The sequence below is a fragment of the Danio rerio genome, chromosome 1 (assembly GCF_049306965.1).
Source record: "Danio rerio strain Tuebingen ecotype United States chromosome 1, GRCz12tu, whole genome shotgun sequence".
NCBI lineage: Eukaryota > Metazoa > Chordata > Actinopteri > Cypriniformes > Danionidae > Danio > Danio rerio.
Window position 1 is genome coordinate 56,824,736 of NC_133176.1, and position 24,466 is coordinate 56,849,201.

Here is a 24,466-nt window from a genome sequence, read left to right on the forward strand (position 1 = left end):
CCATGCGCCCTGCTGCCTTGTTGCAGAAATAGAAACGATGTCTAAAATCGAAATGTCATGCATGGCGTCATCGCGATGCTTAGCGCAAAAACCCCTTTTAACTCCGAAAAAAAGGTCGCTTTTACTGCGTTCCGCGGCGCCGTATCGTGCAAATTTACTGGTCAGTTGGACCCAAAGCAGGTGATGCAACTTAACCATGCGCCCTGCTGCGTTGTTGCCGAAATAGAAGCTGCGTCTAAAAATAGAAATGTCACGCATGGCGTCAAGACGATGCTTAGCGCGAAAACCCCTTTTAACTCCGAAAAAATATCGCTTTTATGGCGTGCCGCGGCGCCGTATCGTGCAAATTTACTGGTCAGTTGGACCCAAAGCAGGTGATGCAACCTAACCATGCGCCCTGCTGCGTTGTCGCCGAAAAAGTTAGGACGCAGTGCCAGGGTGCTCTGATCGGTCAGGTTGCCTTGTGTGCTCTGACTGGTCAGTTGGACCCTGGGTCCTCTGGCTGGTCAGGTGGCCGTACGTGCGCTGATTAATCTGATAGCTGATGTGCTCTTTATGGGCCGTACGTGCGCTTATTAATCTGAAAGCTGATGTGCTGTCCTGATCGGCTGGTTGGCCTGGGGTGCTCTGATTGGTCAGGAGGCAGCTGTGTGCACTGGCTGGTCAAGTGCCTCAAACCGTGCCCTTGCAACGCAGGTGACGCAACCTAACCATGCGCCCTGCTGCCTTGTTGCAGAAATAGAAACGATGTCTAAAATCGAAATGTCATGCATGGCGTCATCGCGATGCTTAGCGCAAAAACCCCTTTTAACTCCGAAAAAAAAGGTCGCTTTTACTGCGTTCCGCGGCGCCGTATCGTGCAAATTTACTGGTCAGTTGGACCCAAAGCAGGTGATGCAACTTAACCATGCGCCCTGCTGCGTTGTTGCCGAAATAGAAGCTGCGTCTAAAAATAGAAATGTCACGCATGGCGTCAAGACGATGCTTAGCGCGAAAACCCCTTTTAACTCCGAAAAAATATCGCTTTTATGGCGTGCCGCGGCGCCGTATCGTGCAAATTTACTGGTCAGTTGGACCCAAAGCAGGTGATGCAACCTAACCATGCGCCCTGCTGCGTTGTCGCCGAAAAAGTTAGGACGCAGTGCCAGGGTGCTCTGATCGGTCAGGTTGCCTTGTGTGCTCTGACTGGTCAGTTGGACCCTGGGTCCTCTGGCTGGTCAGGTGGCCGTACGTGCGCTGATTAATCTGATAGCTGATGTGCTCTTTATGGGCCGTACGTGCGCTTATTAATCTGAAAGCTGATGTGCTGTCCTGATCGGCTGGTTGGCCTGGGGTGCTCTGATTGGTCAGGAGGCAGCTGTGTGCACTGGCTGGTCAAGTGCCTCAAACCGTGCCCTTGCAACGCAGGTGACGCAACCTAACCATGCGCCCTGCTGCCTTGTTGCAGAAATAGAAACGATGTCTAAAATCGAAAAGTCATGCATGGCGTCATCGCGATGCTTAGCGCAAAAACCCCTTTTAACTCCGAAAAAAAGGTCGCTTTTACTGCGTTCCGCGGCGCCGTATCGTGCAAATTTACTGGACAGTTGGACCCAAAGCAGGTGATGCAACTTAACCATGCGCCCTGCTGCGTTGTTGCCGAAATAGAAGCTGCGTCAAAAAATAGAAATGTCACGCATGGCGTCAAGACGATGCTTAGCGCGAAAACCCCTTTTAACTCCGAAAAAATATCGCTTTTATGGCGTGCCGCGGCGCCGTATCGTGCAAATTTACTGGTCAGTTGGACCCAAAGCAGGTGATGCAACCTAACCATGCGCCCTGCTGCGTTGTCGCCGAAAAAGTTAGGACGCAGTGCCAGGGTGCTCTGATCGGTCAGGTTGCCTTGTGTGCTCTGACTGGTCAGTTGGACCCTGGGTCCTCTGGCTGGTCAGGTGGCCGTACGTGCGCTGATTAATCTGATAGCTGATGTGCTCTTTATGGGCCGTACGTGCGCTTATTAATCTGAAAGCTGATGTGCTGTCCTGATCGGCTGGTTGGCCTGGGGTGCTCTGATTGGTCAGGAGGCAGCTGTGTGCACTGGCTGGTCAAGTGCCTCAAACCGTGCCCTTGCAACGCAGGTGACGCAACCTAACCATGCGCCCTGCTGCCTTGTTGCAGAAATAGAAACGATGTCTAAAATCGAAATGTCATGCATGGCGTCATCGCGATGCTTAGCGCAAAAACCCCTTTTAACTCCGAAAAAAAAGGTCGCTTTTACTGCGTTCCGCGGCGCCGTATCGTGCAAATTTACTGGTCAGTTGGACCCAAAGCAGGTGATGCAACTTAACCATGCGCCCTGCTGCGTTGTTGCCGAAATAGAAGCTGCGTCTAAAAATAGAAATGTCACGCATGGCGTCAAGACGATGCTTAGCGCGAAAACCCCTTTTAACTCCGAAAAAATATCGCTTTTATGGCGTGCCGCGGCGCCGTATCGTGCAAATTTACTGGTCAGTTGGACCCAAAGCAGGTGATGCAACCTAACCATGCGCCCTGCTGCGTTGTCGCCGAAAAAAGTTAGGACGCAGTGCCAGGGTGCTCTGATCGGTCAGGTTGCCTTGTGTGCTCTGACTGGTCAGTTGGACCCTGGGTCCTCTAGCTGGTCAGGTGGCCGTACGTGCGCTGATTAATCTGATAGCTGATGTGCTCTTTATGGGCCGTACGTGCGCTTATTAATCTGAAAGCTGATGTGCTGTCCTGATCGGCTGGTTGGCCTGGGGTGCTCTGATTGGTCAGGAGGCAGCTGTGTGCACTGGCTGGTCAAGTGCCTCAAACCGTGCCCTTGCAACGCAGGTGACGCAACCTAACCATGCGCCCTGCTGCCTTGTTGCAGAAATAGAAACGATGTCTAAAATCGAAATGTCATGCATGGCGTCATCGCGATGCTTAGCGCAAAAACCCCTTTTAACTCCGAAAAAAAGGTCGCTTTTACTGCGTTCCGCGGCGCCGTATCGTGCAAATTTACTGGTCAGTTGGACCCAAAGCAGGTGATGCAACTTAACCATGCGCCCTGCTGCGTTGTTGCCGAAATAGAAGCTGCGTCTAAAAATAGAAATGTCACGCATGGCGTCAAGACGATGCTTAGCGCGAAAACCCCTTTTAACTCCGAAAAAATATCGCTTTTATGGCGTGCCGCGGCGCCGTATCGTGCAAATTTACTGGTCAGTTGGACCCAAAGCAGGTGATGCAACCTAACCATGCGCCCTGCTGCGTTGTCGCCGAAAAAAGTTAGGACGCAGTGCCAGGGTGCTCTGATCGGTCAGGTTGCCTTGTGTGCTCTGACTGGTCAGTTGGACCCTGGGTCCTCTGGCTGGTCAGGTGGCCGTACGTGCGCTGATTAATCTGATAGCTGATGTGCTCTTTATGGGCCGTACGTGCGCTTATTAATCTGAAAGCTGATGTGCTGTCCTGATCGGCTGGTTGGCCTGGGGTGCTCTGATTGGTCAGGAGGCAGCTGTGTGCACTGGCTGGTCAAGTGCCTCAAACCGTGCCCTTGCAACGCAGGTGACGCAACCTAACCATGCGCCCTGCTGCCTTGTTGCAGAAATAGAAACAATGTCTAAAATCGAAATGTCATGCATGGCGTCATCGCGATGCTTAGCGCAAAAACCCCTTTTAACTCCGAAAAAAAGGTCGCTTTTACTGCGTTCCGCGGCGCCGTATCGTGCAAATTTACTGGTCAGTTGGACCCAAAGCAGGTGATGCAACTTAACCATGCGCCCTGCTGCGTTGTTGCCGAAATAGAAGCTGCGTCTAAAAATAGAAATGTCACGCATGGCGTCAAGACGATGCTTAGCGCGAAAACCCCTTTTAACTCCGAAAAAATATCGCTTTTATGGCGTGCCGCGGCGCCGTATCGTGCAAATTTACTGGTCAGTTGGACCCAAAGCAGGTGATGCAACCTAACCATGCGCCCTGCTGCGTTGTCGCCGAAAAAGTTAGGACGCAGTGCCAGGGTGCTCTGATCGGTCAGGTTGCCTTGTGTGCTCTGACTGGTCAGTTGGACCCTGGGTCCTCTGGCTGGTCAGGTGGCCGTACGTGCGCTGATTAATCTGATAGCTGATGTGCTCTTTATGGGCCGTACGTGCGCTTATTAATCTGAAAGCTGATGTGCTGTCCTGATCGGCTGGTTGGCCTGGGGTGCTCTGATTGGTCAGGAGGCAGCTGTGTGCACTGGCTGGTCAAGTGCCTCAAACCGTGCCCTTGCAACGCAGGTGACGCAACCTAACCATGCGCCCTGCTGCCTTGTTGCAGAAATAGAAACGATGTCTAAAATCGAAATGTCATGCATGGCGTCATCGCGATGCTTAGCGCAAAAACCCCTTTTAACTCCGAAAAAAAGGTCGCTTTTACTGCGTTCCGCGGCGCCGTATCGTGCAAATTTACTGGTCAGTTGGACCCAAAGCAGGTGATGCAACTTAACCATGCGCCCTGCTGCGTTGTTGCCGAAATAGAAGCTGCGTCTAAAAATAGAAATGTCACGCATGGCGTCAAGACGATGCTTAGCGCGAAAACCCCTTTTAACTCCGAAAAAATATCGCTTTTATGGCGTGCCGCGGCGCCGTATCGTGCAAATTTACTGGTCAGTTGGACCCAAAGCAGGTGATGCAACCTAACCATGCGCCCTGCTGCGTTGTCGCCGAAAAAGTTAGGACGCAGTGCCAGGGTGCTCTGATCGGTCAGGTTGCCTTGTGTGCTCTGACTGGTCAGTTGGACCCTGGGTCCTCTGGCTGGTCAGGTGGCCGTACGTGCGCTGATTAATCTGATAGCTGATGTGCTCTTTATGGGCCGTACGTGCGCTTATTAATCTGAAAGCTGATGTGCTGTCCTGATCGGCTGGTTGGCCTGGGGTGCTCTGATTGGTCAGGAGGCAGCTGTGTGCACTGGCTGGTCAAGTGCCTCAAACCGTGCCCTTGCAACGCAGGTGACGCAACCTAACCATGCGCCCTGCTGCCTTGTTGCAGAAATAGAAACGATGTCTAAAATCGAAATGTCATGCATGGCGTCATCGCGATGCTTAGCGCAAAAACCCCTTTTAACTCCGAAAAAAAGGTCGCTTTTACTGCGTTCCGCGGCGCCGTATCGTGCAAATTTACTGGTCAGTTGGACCCAAAGCAGGTGATGCAACTTAACCATGCGCCCTGCTGCGTTGTTGCCGAAATAGAAGCTGCGTCTAAAAATAGAAATGTCACGCATGGCGTCAAGACGATGCTTAGCGCGAAAACCCCTTTTAACTCCGAAAAAATATCGCTTTTATGGCGTGCCGCGGCGCCGTATCGTGCAAATTTACTGGTCAGTTGGACCCAAAGCAGGTGATGCAACCTAACCATGCGCCCTGCTGCGTTGTCGCCGAAAAAGTTAGGACGCAGTGCCAGGGTGCTCTGATCGGTCAGGTTGCCTTGTGTGCTCTGACTGGTCAGTTGGACCCTGGGTCCTCTGGCTGGTCAGGTGGCCGTACGTGCGCTGATTAATCTGATAGCTGATGTGCTCTTTATGGGCCGTACGTGCGCTTATTAATCTGAAAGCTGATGTGCTGTCCTGATCGGCTGGTTGGCCTGGGGTGCTCTGATTGGTCAGGAGGCAGCTGTGTGCACTGGCTGGTCAAGTGCCTCAAACCGTGCCCTTGCAACGCAGGTGACGCAACCTAACCATGCGCCCTGCTGCCTTGTTGCAGAAATAGAAACGATGTCTAAAATCGAAATGTCATGCATGGCGTCATCGCGATGCTTAGCGCAAAAACCCCTTTTAACTCCGAAAAAAAAGGTCGCTTTTACTGCGTTCCGCGGCGCCGTATCGTGCAAATTTACTGGTCAGTTGGACCCAAAGCAGGTGATGCAACTTAACCATGCGCCCTGCTGCGTTGTTGCCGAAATAGAAGCTGCGTCTAAAAATAGAAATGTCACGCATGGCGTCAAGACGATGCTTAGCGCGAAAACCCCTTTTAACTCCGAAAAAATATCGCTTTTATGGCGTGCCGCGGCGCCGTATCGTGCAAATTTACTGGTCAGTTGGACCCAAAGCAGGTGATGCAACCTAACCATGCGCCCTGCTGCGTTGTCGCCGAAAAAGTTAGGACGCAGTGCCAGGGTGCTCTGATCGGTCAGGTTGCCTTGTGTGCTCTGACTGGTCAGTTGGACCCTGGGTCCTCTGGCTGGTCAGGTGGCCGTACGTGCGCTGATTAATCTGATAGCTGATGTGCTCTTTATGGGCCGTACGTGCGCTTATTAATCTGAAAGCTGATGTGCTGTCCTGATCGGCTGGTTGGCCTGGGGTGCTCTGATTGGTCAGGAGGCAGCTGTGTGCACTGGCTGGTCAAGTGCCTCAAACCGTGCCCTTGCAACGCAGGTGACGCAACCTAACCATGCGCCCTGCTGCCTTGTTGCAGAAATAGAAACGATGTCTAAAATCGAAATGTCATGCATGGCGTCATCGCGATGCTTAGCGCAAAAACCCCTTTTAACTCCGAAAAAAAGGTCGCTTTTACTGCGTTCCGCGGCGCCGTATCGTGCAAATTTACTGGTCAGTTGGACCCAAAGCAGGTGATGCAACTTAACCATGCGCCCTGCTGCGTTGTTGCCGAAATAGAAGCTGCGTCTAAAAATAGAAATGTCACGCATGGCGTCAAGACGATGCTTAGCGCGAAAACCCCTTTTAACTCCGAAAAAATATCGCTTTTATGGCGTGCCGCGGCGCCGTATCGTGCAAATTTACTGGTCAGTTGGACCCAAAGCAGGTGATGCAACCTAACCATGCGCCCTGCTGCGTTGTCGCCGAAAAAATTAGGACGCAGTGCCAGGGTGCTCTGATCGGTCAGGTTGCCTTGTGTGCTCTGACTGGTCAGTTGGACCCTGGGTCCTCTGGCTGGTCAGGTGGCCGTACGTGCGCTGATTAATCTGATAGCTGATGTGCTCTTTATGGGCCGTACGTGCGCTTATTAATCTGAAAGCTGATGTGCTGTCCTGATCGGCTGGTTGGCCTGGGGTGCTCTGATTGGTCAGGAGGCAGCTGTGTGCACTGGCTGGTCAAGTGCCTCAAACCGTGCCCTTGCAACGCAGGTGACGCAACCTAACCATGCGCCCTGCTGCCTTGTTGCAGAAATAGAAACGATGTCTAAAATCGAAATGTCATGCATGGCGTCATCGCGATGCTTAGCGCAAAAACCCCTTTTAACTCCGAAAAAAAGGTCGCTTTTACTGCGTTCCGCGGCGCCGTATCGTGCAAATTTACTGGTCAGTTGGACCCAAAGCAGGTGATGCAACTTAACCATGCGCCCTGCTGCGTTGTTGCCGAAATAGAAGCTGCGTCTAAAAATAGAAATGTCACGCATGGCGTCAAGACGATGCTTAGCGCGAAAACCCCTTTTAACTCCGAAAAAATATCGCTTTTATGGCGTGCCGCGGCGCCGTATCGTGCAAATTTACTGGTCAGTTGGACCCAAAGCAGGTGATGCAACCTAACCATGCGCCCTGCTGCGTTGTCGCCGAAAAAGTTAGGACGCAGTGCCAGGGTGCTCTGATCGGTCAGGTTGCCTTGTGTGCTCTGACTGGTCAGTTGGACCCTGGGTCCTCTGGCTGGTCAGGTGGCCGTACGTGCGCTGATTAATCTGATAGCTGATGTGCTCTTTATGGGCCGTACGTGCGCTTATTAATCTGAAAGCTGATGTGCTGTCCTGATCGGCTGGTTGGCCTGGGGTGCTCTGATTGGTCAGGAGGCAGCTGTGTGCACTGGCTGGTCAAGTGCCTCAAACCGTGCCCTTGCAACGCAGGTGACGCAACCTAACCATGCGCCCTGCTGCCTTGTTGCAGAAATAGAAACGATGTCTAAAATCGAAATGTCATGCATGGCGTCATCGCGATGCTTGGCGCAAAAACCCCTTTTAACTCCGAAAAAAAGGTCGCTTTTACTGCGTTCCGCGGCGCCGTATCGTGCAAATTTACTGGTCAGTTGGACCCAAAGCAGGTGATGCAACTTAACCATGCGCCCTGCTGCGTTGTTGCCGAAATAGAAGCTGCGTCTAAAAATAGAAATGTCACGCATGGCGTCAAGACGATGCTTAGCGCGAAAACCCCTTTTAACTCCGAAAAAATATCGCTTTTATGGCGTGCCGCGGCGCCGTATCGTGCAAATTTACTGGTCAGTTGGACCCAAAGCAGGTGATGCAACCTAACCATGCGCCCTGCTGCGTTGTCGCCGAAAAAGTTAGGACGCAGTGCCAGGGTGCTCTGATCGGTCAGGTTGCCTTGTGTGCTCTGACTGGTCAGTTGGACCCTGGGTCCTCTGGCTGGTCAGGTGGCCGTACGTGCGCTGATTAATCTGATAGCTGATGTGCTCTTTATGGGCCGTACGTGCGCTTATTAATCTGAAAGCTGATGTGCTGTCCTGATCGGCTGGTTGGCCTGGGGTGCTCTGATTGGTCAGGAGGCAGCTGTGTGCACTGGCTGGTCAAGTGCCTCAAACCGTGCCCTTGCAACGCAGGTGACGCAACCTAACCATGCGCCCTGCTGCCTTGTTGCAGAAATAGAAACGATGTCTAAAATCGAAATGTCATGCATGGCGTCATCGCGATGCTTAGCGCAAAAACCCCTTTTAACTCCGAAAAAAAGGTCGCTTTTACTGCGTTCTGCGGCGCCGTATCGTGCAAATTTACTGGTCAGTTGGACCCAAAGCAGGTGATGCAACTTAACCATGCGCCCTGCTGCGTTGTTGCCGAAATAGAAGCTGCGTCTAAAAATAGAAATGTCACGCATGGCGTCAAGACGATGCTTAGCGCGAAAACCCCTTTTAACTCCGAAAAAATATCGCTTTTATGGCGTGCCGCGGCGCCGTATCGTGCAAATTTACTGGTCAGTTGGACCCAAAGCAGGTGATGCAACCTAACCATGCGCCCTGCTGCGTTGTCGCCGAAAAAGTTAGGACGCAGTGCCAGGGTGCTCTGATCGGTCAGGTTGCCTTGTGTGCTCTGACTGGTCAGTTGGACCCTGGGTCCTCTGGCTGGTCAGGTGGCCGTACGTGCGCTGATTAATCTGATAGCTGATGTGCTCTTTATGGGCCGTACGTGCGCTTATTAATCTGAAAGCTGATGTGCTGTCCTGATCGGCTGGTTGGCCTGGGGTGCTCTGATTGGTCAGGAGGCAGCTGTGTGCACTGGCTGGTCAAGTGCCTCAAACCGTGCCCTTGCAACGCAGGTGACGCAACCTAACCATGCGCCCTGCTGCCTTGTTGCAGAAATAGAAACGATGTCTAAAATCGAAATGTCATGCATGGCGTCATCGCGATGCTTAGCGCAAAAACCCCTTTTAACGCCGAAAAAAAGGTCGCTTTTACTGCGTTCCGCGGCGCCGTATCGTGCAAATTTACTGGTCAGTTGGACCCAAAGCAGGTGATGCAACTTAACCATGCGCCCTGCTGCGTTGTTGCCGAAATAGAAGCTGCGTCTAAAAATAGAAATGTCACGCATGGCGTCAAGACGATGCTTAGCGCGAAAACCCCTTTTAACTCCGAAAAAATATCGCTTTTATGGCGTGCCGCGGCGCCGTATCGTGCAAATTTACTGGTCAGTTGGACCCAAAGCAGGTGATGCAACCTAACCATGCGCCCTGCTGCGTTGTCGCCGAAAAAGTTAGGACGCAGTGCCAGGGTGCTCTGATCGGTCAGGTTGCCTTGTGTGCTCTGACTGGTCAGTTGGACCCTGGGTCCTCTGGCTGGTCAGGTGGCCGTACGTGCGCTGATTAATCTGATAGCTGATGTGCTCTTTATGGGCCGTACGTGCGCTTATTAATCTGAAAGCTGATGTGCTGTCCTGATCGGCTGGTTGGCCTGGGGTGCTCTGATTGGTCAGGAGGCAGCTGTGTGCACTGGCTGGTCAAGTGCCTCAAACCGTGCCCTTGCAACGCAGGTGACGCAACCTAACCATGCGCCCTGCTGCCTTGTTGCAGAAATAGAAACGATGTCTAAAATCGAAATGTCATGCATGGCGTCATCGCGATGCTTAGCGCAAAAACCCCTTTTAACTCCGAAAAAAAGGTCGCTTTTACTGCGTTCCGCGGCGCCGTATCGTGCAAATTTACTGGTCAGTTGGACCCAAAGCAGGTGATGCAACTTAACCATGCGCCCTGCTGCGTTGTTGCCGAAATAGAAGCTGCGTCTAAAAATAGAAATGTCACGCATGGCGTCAAGACGATGCTTAGCGCGAAAACCCCTTTTAACTCCGAAAAAATATCGCTTTTATGGCGTGCCGCGGCGCCGTATCGTGCAAATTTACTGGTCAGTTGGACCCAAAGCAGGTGATGCAACCTAACCATGCGCCCTGCTGCGTTGTCGCCGAAAAAGTTAGGACGCAGTGCCAGGGTGCTCTGATCGGTCAGGTTGCCTTGTGTGCTCTGACTGGTCAGTTGGACCCTGGGTCCTCTGGCTGGTCAGGTGGCCGTACGTGCGCTGATTAATCTGATAGCTGATGTGCTCTTTATGGGCCGTACGTGCGCTTATTAATCTGAAAGCTGATGTGCTGTCCTGATCGGCTGGTTGGCCTGGGGTGCTCTGATTGGTCAGGAGGCAGCTGTGTGCACTGGCTGGTCAAGTGCCTCAAACCGTGCCCTTGCAACGCAGGTGACGCAACCTAACCATGCGCCCTGCTGCCTTGTTGCAGAAATAGAAACGATGTCTAAAATCGAAATGTCATGCATGGCGTCATCGCGATGCTTAGCGCAAAAACCCCTTTTAACGCCGAAAAAAAGGTCGCTTTTACTGCGTTCCGCGGCGCCGTATCGTGCAAATTTACTGGTCAGTTGGACCCAAAGCAGGTGATGCAACTTAACCATGCGCCCTGCTGCGTTGTTGCCGAAATAGAAGCTGCGTCTAAAAATAGAAATGTCACGCATGGCGTCAAGACGATGCTTAGCGCGAAAACCCCTTTTAACTCCGAAAAAATATCGCTTTTATGGCGTGCCGCGGCGCCGTATCGTGCAAATTTACTGGTCAGTTGGACCCAAAGCAGGTGATGCAACCTAACCATGCGCCCTGCTGCGTTGTCGCCGAAAAAGTTAGGACGCAGTGCCAGGGTGCTCTGATCGGTCAGGTTGCCTTGTGTGCTCTGACTGGTCAGTTGGACCCTGGGTCCTCTGGCTGGTCAGGTGGCCGTACGTGCGCTGATTAATCTGATAGCTGATGTGCTCTTTATGGGCCGTACGTGCGCTTATTAATCTGAAAGCTGATGTGCTGTCCTGATCGGCTGGTTGGCCTGGGGTGCTCTGATTGGTCAGGAGGCAGCTGTGTGCACTGGCTGGTCAAGTGCCTCAAACCGTGCCCTTGCAACGCAGGTGACGCAACCTAACCATGCGCCCTGCTGCCTTGTTGCAGAAATAGAAACGATGTCTAAAATCGAAATGTCATGCATGGCGTCATCGCGATGCTTAGCGCAAAAACCCCTTTTAACTCCGAAAAAAAGGTCGCTTTTACTGCGTTCCGCGGCGCCGTATCGTGCAAATTTACTGGTCAGTTGGACCCAAAGCAGGTGATGCAACTTAACCATGCGCCCTGCTGCGTTGTTGCCGAAATAGAAGCTGCGTCTAAAAATAGAAATGTCACGCATGGCGTCAAGACGATGCTTAGCGCGAAAACCCCTTTTAACTCCGAAAAAATATCGCTTTTATGGCGTGCCGCGGCGCCGTATCGTGCAAATTTACTGGTCAGTTGGACCCAAAGCAGGTGATGCAACTTAACCATGCGCCCTGCTGCGTTGTTGCCGAAATAGAAGCTGCGTCTAAAAATAGAAATGTCACGCATGGCGTCAAGACGATGCTTAGCGCGAAAACCCCTTTTAACTCCGAAAAAATATCGCTTTTATGGCGTGCCGCGGCGCCGTATCGTGCAAATTTACTGGTCAGTTGGACCCAAAGCAGGTGATGCAACCTAACCATGCGCCCTGCTGCGTTGTCGCCGAAAAAGTTAGGACGCAGTGCCAGGGTGCTCTGATCGGTCAGGTTGCCTTGTGTGCTCTGACTGGTCAGTTGGACCCTGGGTCCTCTGGCTGGTCAGGTGGCCGTACGTGCGCTGATTAATCTGATAGCTGATGTGCTCTTTATGGGCCGTACGTGCGCTTATTAATCTGAAAGCTGATGTGCTGTCCTGATCGGCTGGTTGGCCTGGGGTGCTCTGATTGGTCAGGAGGCAGCTGTGTGCACTGGCTGGTCAAGTGCCTCAAACCGTGCCCTTGCAACGCAGGTGACGCAACCTAACCATGCGCCCTGCTGCCTTGTTGCAGAAATAGAAACGATGTCTAAAATCGAAATGTCATGCATGGCGTCATCGCGATGCTTAGCGCAAAAACCCCTTTTAACTCCGAAAAAAAGGTCGCTTTTACTGCGTTCCGCGGCGCCGTATCGTGCAAATTTACTGGTCAGTTGGACCCAAAGCAGGTGATGCAACTTAACCATGCGCCCTGCTGCGTTGTTGCCGAAATAGAAGCTGCGTCTAAAAATAGAAATGTCACGCATGGCGTCAAGACGATGCTTAGCGCGAAAACCCCTTTTAACTCCGAAAAAATATCGCTTTTATGGCGTGCCGCGGCGCCGTATCGTGCAAATTTACTGGTCAGTTGGACCCAAAGCAGGTGATGCAACCTAACCATGCGCCCTGCTGCGTTGTCGCCGAAAAAGTTAGGACGCAGTGCCAGGGTGCTCTGATCGGTCAGGTTGCCTTGTGTGCTCTGACTGGTCAGTTGGACCCTGGGTCCTCTGGCTGGTCAGGTGGCCGTACGTGCGCTGATTAATCTGATAGCTGATGTGCTCTTTATGGGCCGTACGTGCGCTTATTAATCTGAAAGCTGATGTGCTGTCCTGATCGGCTGGTTGGCCTGGGGTGCTCTGATTGGTCAGGAGGCAGCTGTGTGCACTGGCTGGTCAAGTGCCTCAAACCGTGCCCTTGCAACGCAGGTGACGCAACCTAACCATGCGCCCTGCTGCCTTGTTGCAGAAATAGAAACGATGTCTAAAATCGAAATGTCATGCATGGCGTCATTGCGATGCTTAGCGCAAAAACCCCTTTTAACTCCGAAAAAAAGGTCGCTTTTACTGCGTTCCGCGGCGCCGTATCGTGCAAATTTACTGGTCAGTTGGACCCAAAGCAGGTGATGCAACTTAACCATGCGCCCTGCTGCGTTGTTGCCGAAATAGAAGCTGCGTCTAAAAATAGAAATGTCACGCATGGCGTCAAGACGATGCTTAGCGCGAAAACCCCTTTTAACTCCGAAAAAATATCGCTTTTATGGCGTGCCGCGGCGCCGTATCGTGCAAATTTACTGGTCAGTTGGACCCAAAGCAGGTGATGCAACCTAACCATGCGCCCTGCTGCGTTGTCGCCGAAAAAGTTAGGACGCAGTGCCAGGGTGCTCTGATCGGTCAGGTTGCCTTGTGTGCTCTGACTGGTCAGTTGGACCCTGGGTCCTCTGGCTGGTCAGGTGGCCGTACGTGCGCTGATTAATCTGATAGCTGATGTGCTCTTTATGGGCCGTACGTGCGCTTATTAATCTGAAAGCTGATGTGCTGTCCTGATCGGCTGGTTGGCCTGGGGTGCTCTGATTGGTCAGGAGGCAGCTGTGTGCACTGGCTGGTCAAGTGCCTCAAACCGTGCCCTTGCAACGCAGGTGACGCAACCTAACCATGCGCCCTGCTGCCTTGTTGCAGAAATAGAAACGATGTCTAAAATCGAAATGTCATGCATGGCGTCATCGCGATGCTTAGCGCAAAAACCCCTTTTAACTCCGAAAAAAAGGTCGCTTTTACTGCGTTCCGCGGCGCCGTATCGTGCAAATTTACTGGTCAGTTGGACCCAAAGCAGGTGATGCAACTTAACCATGCGCCCTGCTGCGTTGTTGCCGAAATAGAAGCTGCGTCTAAAAATAGAAATGTCACGCATGGCGTCAAGACGATGCTTAGCGCGAAAACCCCTTTTAACTCCGAAAAAATATCGCTTTTATGGCGTGCCGCGGCGCCGTATCGTGCAAATTTACTGGTCAGTTGGACCCAAAGCAGGTGATGCAACCTAACCATGCGCCCTGCTGCGTTGTCGCCGAAAAAGTTAGGACGCAGTGCCAGGGTGCTCTGATCGGTCAGGTTGCCTTGTGTGCTCTGACTGGTCAGTTGGACCCTGGGTCCTCTGGCTGGTCAGGTGGCCGTACGTGCGCTGATTAATCTGATAGCTGATGTGCTCTTTATGGGCCGTACGTGCGCTTATTAATCTGAAAGCTGATGTGCTGTCCTGATCGGCTGGTTGGCCTGGGGTGCTCTGATTGGTCAGGAGGCAGCTGTGTGCACTGGCTGGTCAAGTGCCTCAAACCGTGCCCTTGCAACGCAGGTGACGCAACCTAACCATGCGCCCTGCTGCCTTGTTGCAGAAATAGAAACGATGTCTAAAATCGAAATGTCATGCATGGCGTCATCGCGATGCTTAGCGCAAAAACCCCTTTTAACTCCGAAAAAAAGGTCGCTTTTACTGCGTTCCGCGGCGCCGTATCGTGCAAATTTACTGGTCAGTTGGACCCAAAGCAGGTGATGCAACTTAACCATGCGCCCTGCTGCGTTGTTGCCGAAATAGAAGCTGCGTCTAAAAATAGAAATGTCACGCATGGCGTCAAGACGATGCTTAGCGCGAAAACCCCTTTTAACTCCGAAAAAATATCGCTTTTATGGCGTGCCGCGGCGCCGTATCGTGCAAATTTACTGGTCAGTTGGACCCAAAGCAGGTGATGCAACCTAACCATGCGCCCTGCTGCGTTGTCGCCGAAAAAGTTAGGACGCAGTGCCAGGGTGCTCTGATCGGTCAGGTTGCCTTGTGTGCTCTGACTGGTCAGTTGGACCCTGGGTCCTCTGGCTGGTCAGGTGGCCGTACGTGCGCTGATTAATCTGATAGCTGATGTGCTCTTTATGGGCCGTACGTGCGCTTATTAATCTGAAAGCTGATGTGCTGTCCTGATCGGCTGGTTGGCCTGGGGTGCTCTGATTGGTCAGGAGGCAGCTGTGTGCACTGGCTGGTCAAGTGCCTCAAACCGTGCCCTTGCAACGCAGGTGACGCAACCTAACCATGCGCCCTGCTGCCTTGTTGCAGAAATAGAAACGATGTCTAAAATCGAAATGTCATGCATGGCGTCATCGCGATGCTTAGCGCAAAAACCCCTTTTAACTCCGAAAAAAAAGGTCGCTTTTACTGCGTTCCGCGGCGCCGTATCGTGCAAATTTACTGGTCAGTTGGACCCAAAGCAGGTGATGCAACTTAACCATGCGCCCTGCTGCGTTGTTGCCGAAATAGAAGCTGCGTCTAAAAATAGAAATGTCACGCATGGCGTCAAGACGATGCTTAGCGCGAAAACCCCTTTTAACTCCAAAAAAATATCGCTTTTATGGCGTGCCGCGGCGCCGTATCGTGCAAATTTACTGGTCAGTTGGACCCAAAGCAGGTGATGCAACCTAACCATGCGCCCTGCTGCGTTGTCGCCGAAAAAGTTAGGACGCAGTGCCAGGGTGCTCTGATCGGTCAGGTTGCCTTGTGTGCTCTGACTGGTCAGTTGGACCCTGGGTCCTCTGGCTGGTCAGGTGGCCGTACGTGCGCTGATTAATCTGATAGCTGATGTGCTCTTTATGGGCCGTACGTGCGCTTATTAATCTGAAAGCTGATGTGCTGTCCTGATCGGCTGGTTGGCCTGGGGTGCTCTGATTGGTCAGGAGGCAGCTGTGTGCACTGGCTGGTCAAGTGCCTCAAACCGTGCCCTTGCAACGCAGGTGACGCAACCTAACCATGCGCCCTGCTGCCTTGTTGCAGAAATAGAAACGATGTCTAAAATCGAAATGTCATGCATGGCGTCATCGCGATGCTTAGCGCAAAAACCCCTTTTAACTCCGAAAAAAAGGTCGCTTTTACTGCGTTCTGCGGCGCCGTATCGTGCAAATTTACTGGTCAGTTGGACCCAAAGCAGGTGATGCAACTTAACCATGCGCCCTGCTGCGTTGTTGCCGAAATAGAAGCTGCGTCTAAAAATAGAAATGTCACGCATGGCGTCAAGACGATGCTTAGCGCGAAAACCCCTTTTAACTCCGAAAAAATATCGCTTTTATGGCGTGCCGCGGCGCCGTATCGTGCAAATTTACTGGTCAGTTGGACCCAAAGCAGGTGATGCAACCTAACCATGCGCCCTGCTGCGTTGTCGCCGAAAAAGTTAGGACGCAGTGCCAGGGTGCTCTGATCGGTCAGGTTGCCTTGTGTGCTCTGACTGGTCAGTTGGACCCTGGGTCCTCTGGCTGGTCAGGTGGCCGTACGTGCGCTGATTAATCTGATAGCTGATGTGCTCTTTATGGGCCGTACGTGCGCTTATTAATCTGAAAGCTGATGTGCTGTCCTGATCGGCTGGTTGGCCTGGGGTGCTCTGATTGGTCAGGAGGCAGCTGTGTGCACTGGCTGGTCAAGTGCCTCAAACCGTGCCCTTGCAACGCAGGTGACGCAACCTAACCATGCGCCCTGCTGCCTTGTTGCAGAAATAGAAACGATGTCTAAAATCGAAATGTCATGCATGGCGTCATCGCGATGCTTAGCGCAAAAACCCCTTTTAACTCCGAAAAAAAGGTCGCTTTTACTGCGTTCTGCGGCGCCGTATCGTGCAAATTTACTGGTCAGTTGGACCCAAAGCAGGTGATGCAACTTAACCATGCGCCCTGCTGCGTTGTTGCCGAAATAGAAGCTGCGTCTAAAAATAGAAATGTCACGCATGGCGTCAAGACGATGCTTAGCGCGAAAACCCCTTTTAACTCCGAAAAAATATCGCTTTTATGGCGTGCCGCGGCGCCGTATCGTGCAAATTTACTGGTCAGTTGGACCCAAAGCAGGTGATGCAACCTAACCATGCGCCCTGCTGCGTTGTCGCCGAAAAAGTTAGGACGCAGTGCCAGGGTGCTCTGATCGGTCAGGTTGCCTTGTGTGCTCTGACTGGTCAGTTGGACCCTGGGTCCTCTGGCTGGTCAGGTGGCCGTACGTGCGCTGATTAATCTGATAGCTGATGTGCTCTTTATGGGCCGTACGTGCGCTTATTAATCTGAAAGCTGATGTGCTGTCCTGATCGGCTGGTTGGCCTGGGGTGCTCTGATTGGTCAGGAGGCAGCTGTGTGCACTGGCTGGTCAAGTGCCTCAAACCGTGCCCTTGCAACGCAGGTGACGCAACCTAACCATGCGCCCTGCTGCCTTGTTGCAGAAATAGAAACGATGTCTAAAATCGAAATGTCATGCATGGCGTCATCGCGATGCTTAGCGCAAAAACCCCTTTTAACGCCGAAAAAAAGGTCGCTTTTACTGCGTTCCGCGGCGCCGTATCGTGCAAATTTACTGGTCAGTTGGACCCAAAGCAGGTGATGCAACTTAACCATGCGCCCTGCTGCGTTGTTGCCGAAATAGAAGCTGCGTCTAAAAATAGAAATGTCACGCATGGCGTCAAGACGATGCTTAGCGCGAAAACCCCTTTTAACTCCGAAAAAATATCGCTTTTATGGCGTGCCGCGGCGCCGTATCGTGCAAATTTACTGGTCAGTTGGACCCAAAGCAGGTGATGCAACCTAACCATGCGCCCTGCTGCGTTGTCGCCGAAAAAGTTAGGACGCAGTGCCAGGGTGCTCTGATCGGTCAGGTTGCCTTGTGTGCTCTGACTGGTCAGTTGGACCCTGGGTCCTCTGGCTGGTCAGGTGGCCGTACGTGCGCTGATTAATCTGATAGCTGATGTGCTCTTTATGGGCCGTACGTGCGCTTATTAATCTGAAAGCTGATGTGCTGTCCTGATCGGCTGGTTGGCCTGGGGTGCTCTGATTGGTCAGGAGGCAGCTGTGTGCACTGGCTGGTCAAGTGCCTCAAACCGTGCCCTTGCAACGCAGGTGACGCAACCTAACCATGCGCCCTGCTGCCTTGTTGCAGAAATAGAAACGATGTCTAAAATCGAAATGTCATGCATGGCGTCATCGCGATGCTTAGCGCAAAAACCCCTTTTAACTCCGAAAAAAAGGTCGCTTTTACTGCGTTCCGCGGCGCCGTATCGTGCAAATTTACTGGTCAGTTGGACCCAAAGCAGGTGATGCAACTTAACCATGCGCCCTGCTGCGTTGTTGCCGAAATAGAAGCTGCGTCTAAAAATAGAAATGTCACGCATGGCGTCAAGACGATGCTTAGCGCGAAAACCCCTTTTAACTCCGAAAAAATATCGCTTTTATGGCGTGCCGCGGCGCCGTATCGTGCAAATTTACTGGTCAGTTGGACCCAAAGCAGGTGATGCAACCTAACCATGCGCCCTGCTGCGTTGTCGCCGAAAAAGTTAGGACGCAGTGCCAGGGTGCTCTGATCGGTCAGGTTGCCTTGTGTGCTCTGACTGGTCAGTTGGACCCTGGGTCCTCTGGCTGGTCAGGTGGCCGTACGTGCGCTGATTAATCTGATAGCTGATGTGCTCTTTATGGGCCGTACGTGCGCTTATTAATCTGAAAGCTGATGTGCTGTCCTGATCGGCTGGTTGGCCTGGGGTGCTCTGATTGGTCAGGAGGCAGCTGTGTGCACTGGCTGGTCAAGTGCCTCAAACCGTGCCCTTGCAACGCAGGTGACGCAACCTAACCATGCGCCCTGCTGCCTTGTTGCAGAAATAGAAACGATGTCTAAAATCGAAATGTCATGCATGGCGTCATCGCGATGCTTAGCGCAAAAACCCCTTTTAACTCCGAAAAAAAGGTCGCTTTTACTGCGTTCCGCGGCGCCGTATCGTGCAAATTTACTGGTCAGTTGGACCCAAAGCAGGTGATGCAACTTAACCATGCGCCCTGCTGCGTTGTTGCCGAAATAGAAGCTGCGTCTAAAAATAGAAATGTCACGCATGGCGTCAAGACGATGCTTAGCGCGAAAACCCCTTTTAACTCCGAAAAAATATCGCTTTTATGGCGTGCCGCGGCGCCGTATCGTGCAAATTTACTGGTCAGTTGGACCCAAAGCAGGTGATGCAACCTAACCATGCGCCCTGCTGCGTTGTCGCCGAAAAAGTTAGGACGCAGTGCCAGGGTGCTCTGATCGGTCAGGTTGCCTTGTGTGCTCTGACTGGTCAGTTGGACCCTGGGTCCTCTGGCTGGTCAGGTGGCCGTACGTGCGCTGATTAATCTGATAGCTGATGTGCTCTTTATGGGCCGTACGTGCGCTTATTAATCTGAAAGCTGATGTGCTGTCCTGATCGGCTGGTTGGCCTGGGGTGCTCTGATTGGTCAGGAGGCAGCTGTGTGCACTGGCTGGTCAAGTGCCTCAAACCGTGCCCTTGCAACGCAGGTGACGCAACCTAACCATGCGCCCTGCTGCCTTGTTGCAGAAATAGAAACGATGTCTAAAATCGAAATGTCATGCATGGCGTCATCGCGATGCTTAGCGCAAAAACCCCTTTTAACTCCGAAAAAAAGGTCGCTTTTACTGCGTTCCGCGGCGCCGTATCGTGCAAATTTACTGGTCAGTTGGACCCAAAGCAGGTGATGCAACTTAACCATGCGCCCTGCTGCGTTGTTGCCGAAATAGAAGCTGCGTCTAAAAATAGAAATGTCACGCATGGCGTCAAGACGATGCTTAGCGCGAAAACCCCTTTTAACTCCGAAAAAATATCGCTTTTATGGCGTGCCGCGGCGCCGTATCGTGCAAATTTACTGGTCAGTTGGACCCAAAGCAGGTGATGCAACCTAACCATGCGCCCTGCTGCGTTGTCGCCGAAAAAGTTAGGACGCAGTGCCAGGGTGCTCTGATCGGTCAGGTTGCCTTGTGTGCTCTGACTGGTCAGTTGGACCCTGGGTCCTCTGGCTGGTCAGGTGGCCGTACGTGCGCTGATTAATCTGATAGCTGATGTGCTCTTTATGGGCCGTACGTGCGCTTATTAATCTGAAAGCTGATGTGCTGTCCTGATCGGCTGGTTGGCCTGGGGTGCTCTGATTGGTCAGGAGGCAGCTGTGTGCACTGGCTGGTCAAGTGCCTCAAACCGTGCCCTTGCAACGCAGGTGACGCAACCTAACCATGCGCCCTGCTGCCTTGTTGCAGAAATAGAAACGATGTCTAAAATCGAAATGTCATGCATGGCGTCATCGCGATGCTTAGCGCAAAAACCCCTTTTAACTCCGAAAAAAAAGGTCGCTTTTACTGCGTTCCGCGGCGCCGTATCGTGCAAATTTACTGGTCAGTTGGACCCAAAGCAGGTGATGCAACTTAACCATGCGCCCTGCTGCGTTGTTGCCGAAATAGAAGCTGCGTCTAAAAATAGAAATGTCACGCATGGCGTCAAGACGATGCTTAGCGCGAAAACCCCTTTTAACTCCAAAAAAATATCGCTTTTATGGCGTGCCGCGGCGCCGTATCGTGCAAATTTACTGGTCAGTTGGACCCAAAGCAGGTGATGCAACCTAACCATGCGCCCTGCTGCGTTGTCGCCGAAAAAGTTAGGATGCAGTGCCAGGGTGCTCTGATCGGTCAGGTTGCCTTGTGTGCTCTGACTGGTCAGTTGGACCCTGGGTCCTCTGGCTGGTCAGGTGGCCGTACGTGCGCTGATTAATCTGATAGCTGATGTGCTCTTTATGGGCCGTACGTGCGCTTATTAATCTGAAAGCTGATGTGCTGTCCTGATCGGCTGGTTGGCCTGGGGTGCTCTGATTGGTCAGGAGGCAGCTGTGTGCACTGGCTGGTCAAGTGCCTCAAACCGTGCCCTTGCAACGCAGGTGACGCAACCTAACCATGCGCCCTGCTGCCTTGTTGCAGAAATAGAAACGATGTCTAAAATCGAAATGTCATGCATGGCGTCATCGCGATGCTTAGCGCAAAAACCCCTTTTAACTCCGAAAAAAAAGGTCGCTTTTACTGCGTTCCGCGGCGCCGTATCGTGCAAATTTACTGGTCAGTTGGACCCAAAGCAGGTGATGCAACTTAACCATGCGCCCTGCTGCGTTGTTGCCGAAATAGAAGCTGCGTCTAAAAATAGAAATGTCACGCATGGCGTCAAGACGATGCTTAGCGCGAAAACCCCTTTTAACTCCGAAAAAATATCGCTTTTATGGCGTGCCGCGGCGCCGTATCGTGCAAATTTACTGGTCAGTTGGACCCAAAGCAGGTGATGCAACCTAACCATGCGCCCTGCTGCGTTGTCGCCGAAAAAGTTAGGACGCAGTGCCAGGGTGCTCTGATCGGTCAGGTTGCCTTGTGTGCTCTGACTGGTCAGTTGGACCCTGGGTCCTCTGGCTGGTCAGGTGGCCGTACGTGCGCTGATTAATCTGATAGCTGATGTGCTCTTTATGGGCCGTACGTGCGCTTATTAATCTGAAAGCTGATGTGCTGTCCTGATCGGCTGGTTGGCCTGGGGTGCTCTGATTGGTCAGGAGGCAGCTGTGTGCACTGGCTGGTCAAGTGCCTCAAACCGTGCCCTTGCAACGCAGGTGACGCAACCTAACCATGCGCCCTGCTGCCTTGTTGCAGAAATAGAAACGATGTCTAAAATCGAAATGTCATGCATGGCGTCATCGCGATGCTTAGCGCAAAAACCCCTTTTAACTCCGAAAAAAAAGGTCGCTTTTACTGCGTTCCGCGGCGCCGTATCGTGCAAATTTACTGGTCAGTTGGACCCAAAGCAGGTGATGCAACTTAACCATGCGCCCTGCTGCGTTGTTGCCGAAATAGAAGCTGCGTCTAAAAATAGAAATGTCACGCATGGCGTCAAGACGATGCTTAGCGCGAAAACCCCTTTTAACTCCGAAAAAATATCGCTTTTATGGCGTGCCGCGGCGCCGTATCGTGCAAATTTACTGGTCAGTTGGACCCAAAGCAGGTGATGCAACCTAACCATGCGCCCTGCTGCGTTGTCGCCGAAAAAGTTAGGACGCAGTGCCAGGGTGCTCTGATCGGTCAGGTTGCCTTGTGTGCTCTGACTGGTCAGTTGGACCCTGGGTCCTCTGGCTGGTCAGGTGGCCGTACGTGCGCTGATTAATCTGATAGCTGATGTGCTCTTTATGGGCCGTACGTGCGCTTATTAATCTGAAAGCTGATGTGCTGTCCTGATCGGCTGGTTGGCCTGGGGTGCTCTGATTGGTCAGGAGGCAGCTGTGTGCACTGGCTGGTCAAGTGCCTCAAACCGTGCCCTTGCAACGCAGGTGACGCAACCTAACCATGCGCCCTGCTGCCTTGTTGCAGAAATAGAAACGATGTCTAAAATCGAAATGTCATGCATGGCGTCATCGCGATGCTTAGCGCAAAAACCCCTTTTAACTCCGAAAAAAAGGTCGCTTTTACTGCGTTCTGCGGCGCCGTATCGTGCAAATTTACTGGTCAGTTGGACCCAAAGCAGGTGATGCAACTTAACCATGCGCCCTGCTGCGTTGTTGCCGAAATAGAAGCTGCGTCTAAAAATAGAAATGTCACGCATGGCGTCAAGACGATGCTTAGCGCGAAAACCCCTTTTAACTCCGAAAAAATATCGCTTTTATGGCGTGCCGCGGCGCCGTATCGTGCAAATTTACTGGTCAGTTGGACCCAAAGCAGGTGATGCAACCTAACCATGCGCCCTGCTGCGTTGTCGCCGAAAAAGTTAGGACGCAGTGCCAGGGTGCTCTGATCGGTCAGGTTGCCTTGTGTGCTCTGACTGGTCAGTTGGACCCTGGGTCCTCTGGCTGGTCAGGTGGCCGTACGTGCGCTGATTAATCTGATAGCTGATGTGCTCTTTATGGGCCGTACGTGCGCTTATTAATCTGAAAGCTGATGTGCTGTCCTGATCGGCTGGTTGGCCTGGGGTGCTCTGATTGGTCAGGAGGCAGCTGTGTGCACTGGCTGGTCAAGTGCCTCAAACCGTGCCCTTGCAACGCAGGTGACGCAACCTAACCATGCGCCCTGCTGCCTTGTTGCAGAAATAGAAACGATGTCTAAAATCGAAATGTCATGCATGGCGTCATCGCGATGCTTAGCGCAAAAACCCCTTTTAACGCCGAAAAAAAGGTCGCTTTTACTGCGTTCCGCGGCGCCGTATCGTGCAAATTTACTGGTCAGTTGGACCCAAAGCAGGTGATGCAACTTAACCATGCGCCCTGCTGCGTTGTTGCCGAAATAGAAGCTGCGTCTAAAAATAGAAATGTCACGCATGGCGTCAAGACGATGCTTAGCGCGAAAACCCCTTTTAACTCCGAAAAAATATCGCTTTTATGGCGTGCCGCGGCGCCGTATCGTGCAAATTTACTGGTCAGTTGGACCCAAAGCAGGTGATGCAACCTAACCATGCGCCCTGCTGCGTTGTCGCCGAAAAAGTTAGGACGCAGTGCCAGGGTGCTCTGATCGGTCAGGTTGCCTTGTGTGCTCTGACTGGTCAGTTGGACCCTGGGTCCTCTGGCTGGTCAGGTGGCCGTACGTGCGCTGATTAATCTGATAGCTGATGTGCTCTTTATGGGCCGTACGTGCGCTTATTAATCTGAAAGCTGATGTGCTGTCCTGATCGGCTGGTTGGCCTGGGGTGCTCTGATTGGTCAGGAGGCAGCTGTGTGCACTGGCTGGTCAAGTGCCTCAAACCGTGCCCTTGCAACGCAGGTGACGCAACCTAACCATGCGCCCTGCTGCCTTGTTGCAGAAATAGAAACGATGTCTAAAATCGAAATGTCATGCATGGCGTCATCGCGATGCTTAGCGCAAAAACCCCTTTTAACTCCGAAAAAAAGGTCGCTTTTACTGCGTTCCGCGGCGCCGTATCGTGCAAATTTACTGGTCAGTTGGACCCAAAGCAGGTGATGCAACTTAACCATGCGCCCTGCTGCGTTGTTGCCGAAATAGAAGCTGCGTCTAAAAATAGAAATGTCACGCATGGCGTCAAGACGATGCTTAGCGCGAAAACCCCTTTTAACTCCGAAAAAATATCGCTTTTATGGCGTGCCGCGGCGCCGTATCGTGCAAATTTACTGGTCAGTTGGACCCAAAGCAGGTGATGCAACTTAACCATGCGCCCTGCTGCGTTGTTGCCGAAATAGAAGCTGCGTCTAAAAATAGAAATGTCACGCATGGCGTCAAGACGATGCTTAGCGCGAAAACCCCTTTTAACTCCGAAAAAATATCGCTTTTATGGCGTGCCGCGGCGCCGTATCGTGCAAATTTACTGGTCAGTTGGACCCAAAGCAGGTGATGCAACCTAACCATGCGCCCTGCTGCGTTGTCGCCGAAAAAGTTAGGACGCAGTGCCAGGGTGCTCTGATCGGTCAGGTTGCCTTGTGTGCTCTGACTGGTCAGTTGGACCCTGGGTCCTCTGGCTGGTCAGGTGGCCGTACGTGCGCTGATTAATCTGATAGCTGATGTGCTCTTTATGGGCCGTACGTGCGCTTATTAATCTGAAAGCTGATGTGCTGTCCTGATCGGCTGGTTGGCCTGGGGTGCTCTGATTGGTCAG

General features: G+C 52.4%; 2 long non-coding RNA genes across 4 annotated transcripts in view; both read left to right on the plus strand.

The window, feature by feature from the left end:
* LOC108190370 (uncharacterized) overlaps positions 1–24,466 on the plus strand; it is a 124,093-nt gene that overhangs the window by 59,898 nt on the left and 39,729 nt on the right. The window lies entirely within an intron of this gene.
* LOC141375093 (uncharacterized) lies at positions 10,992–15,082 on the plus strand. The gene is made up of 2 exons (XR_012382290.1): positions 10,992–11,545; positions 11,740–15,082. It is a non-coding gene; the product is annotated as an uncharacterized lncRNA (long non-coding RNA).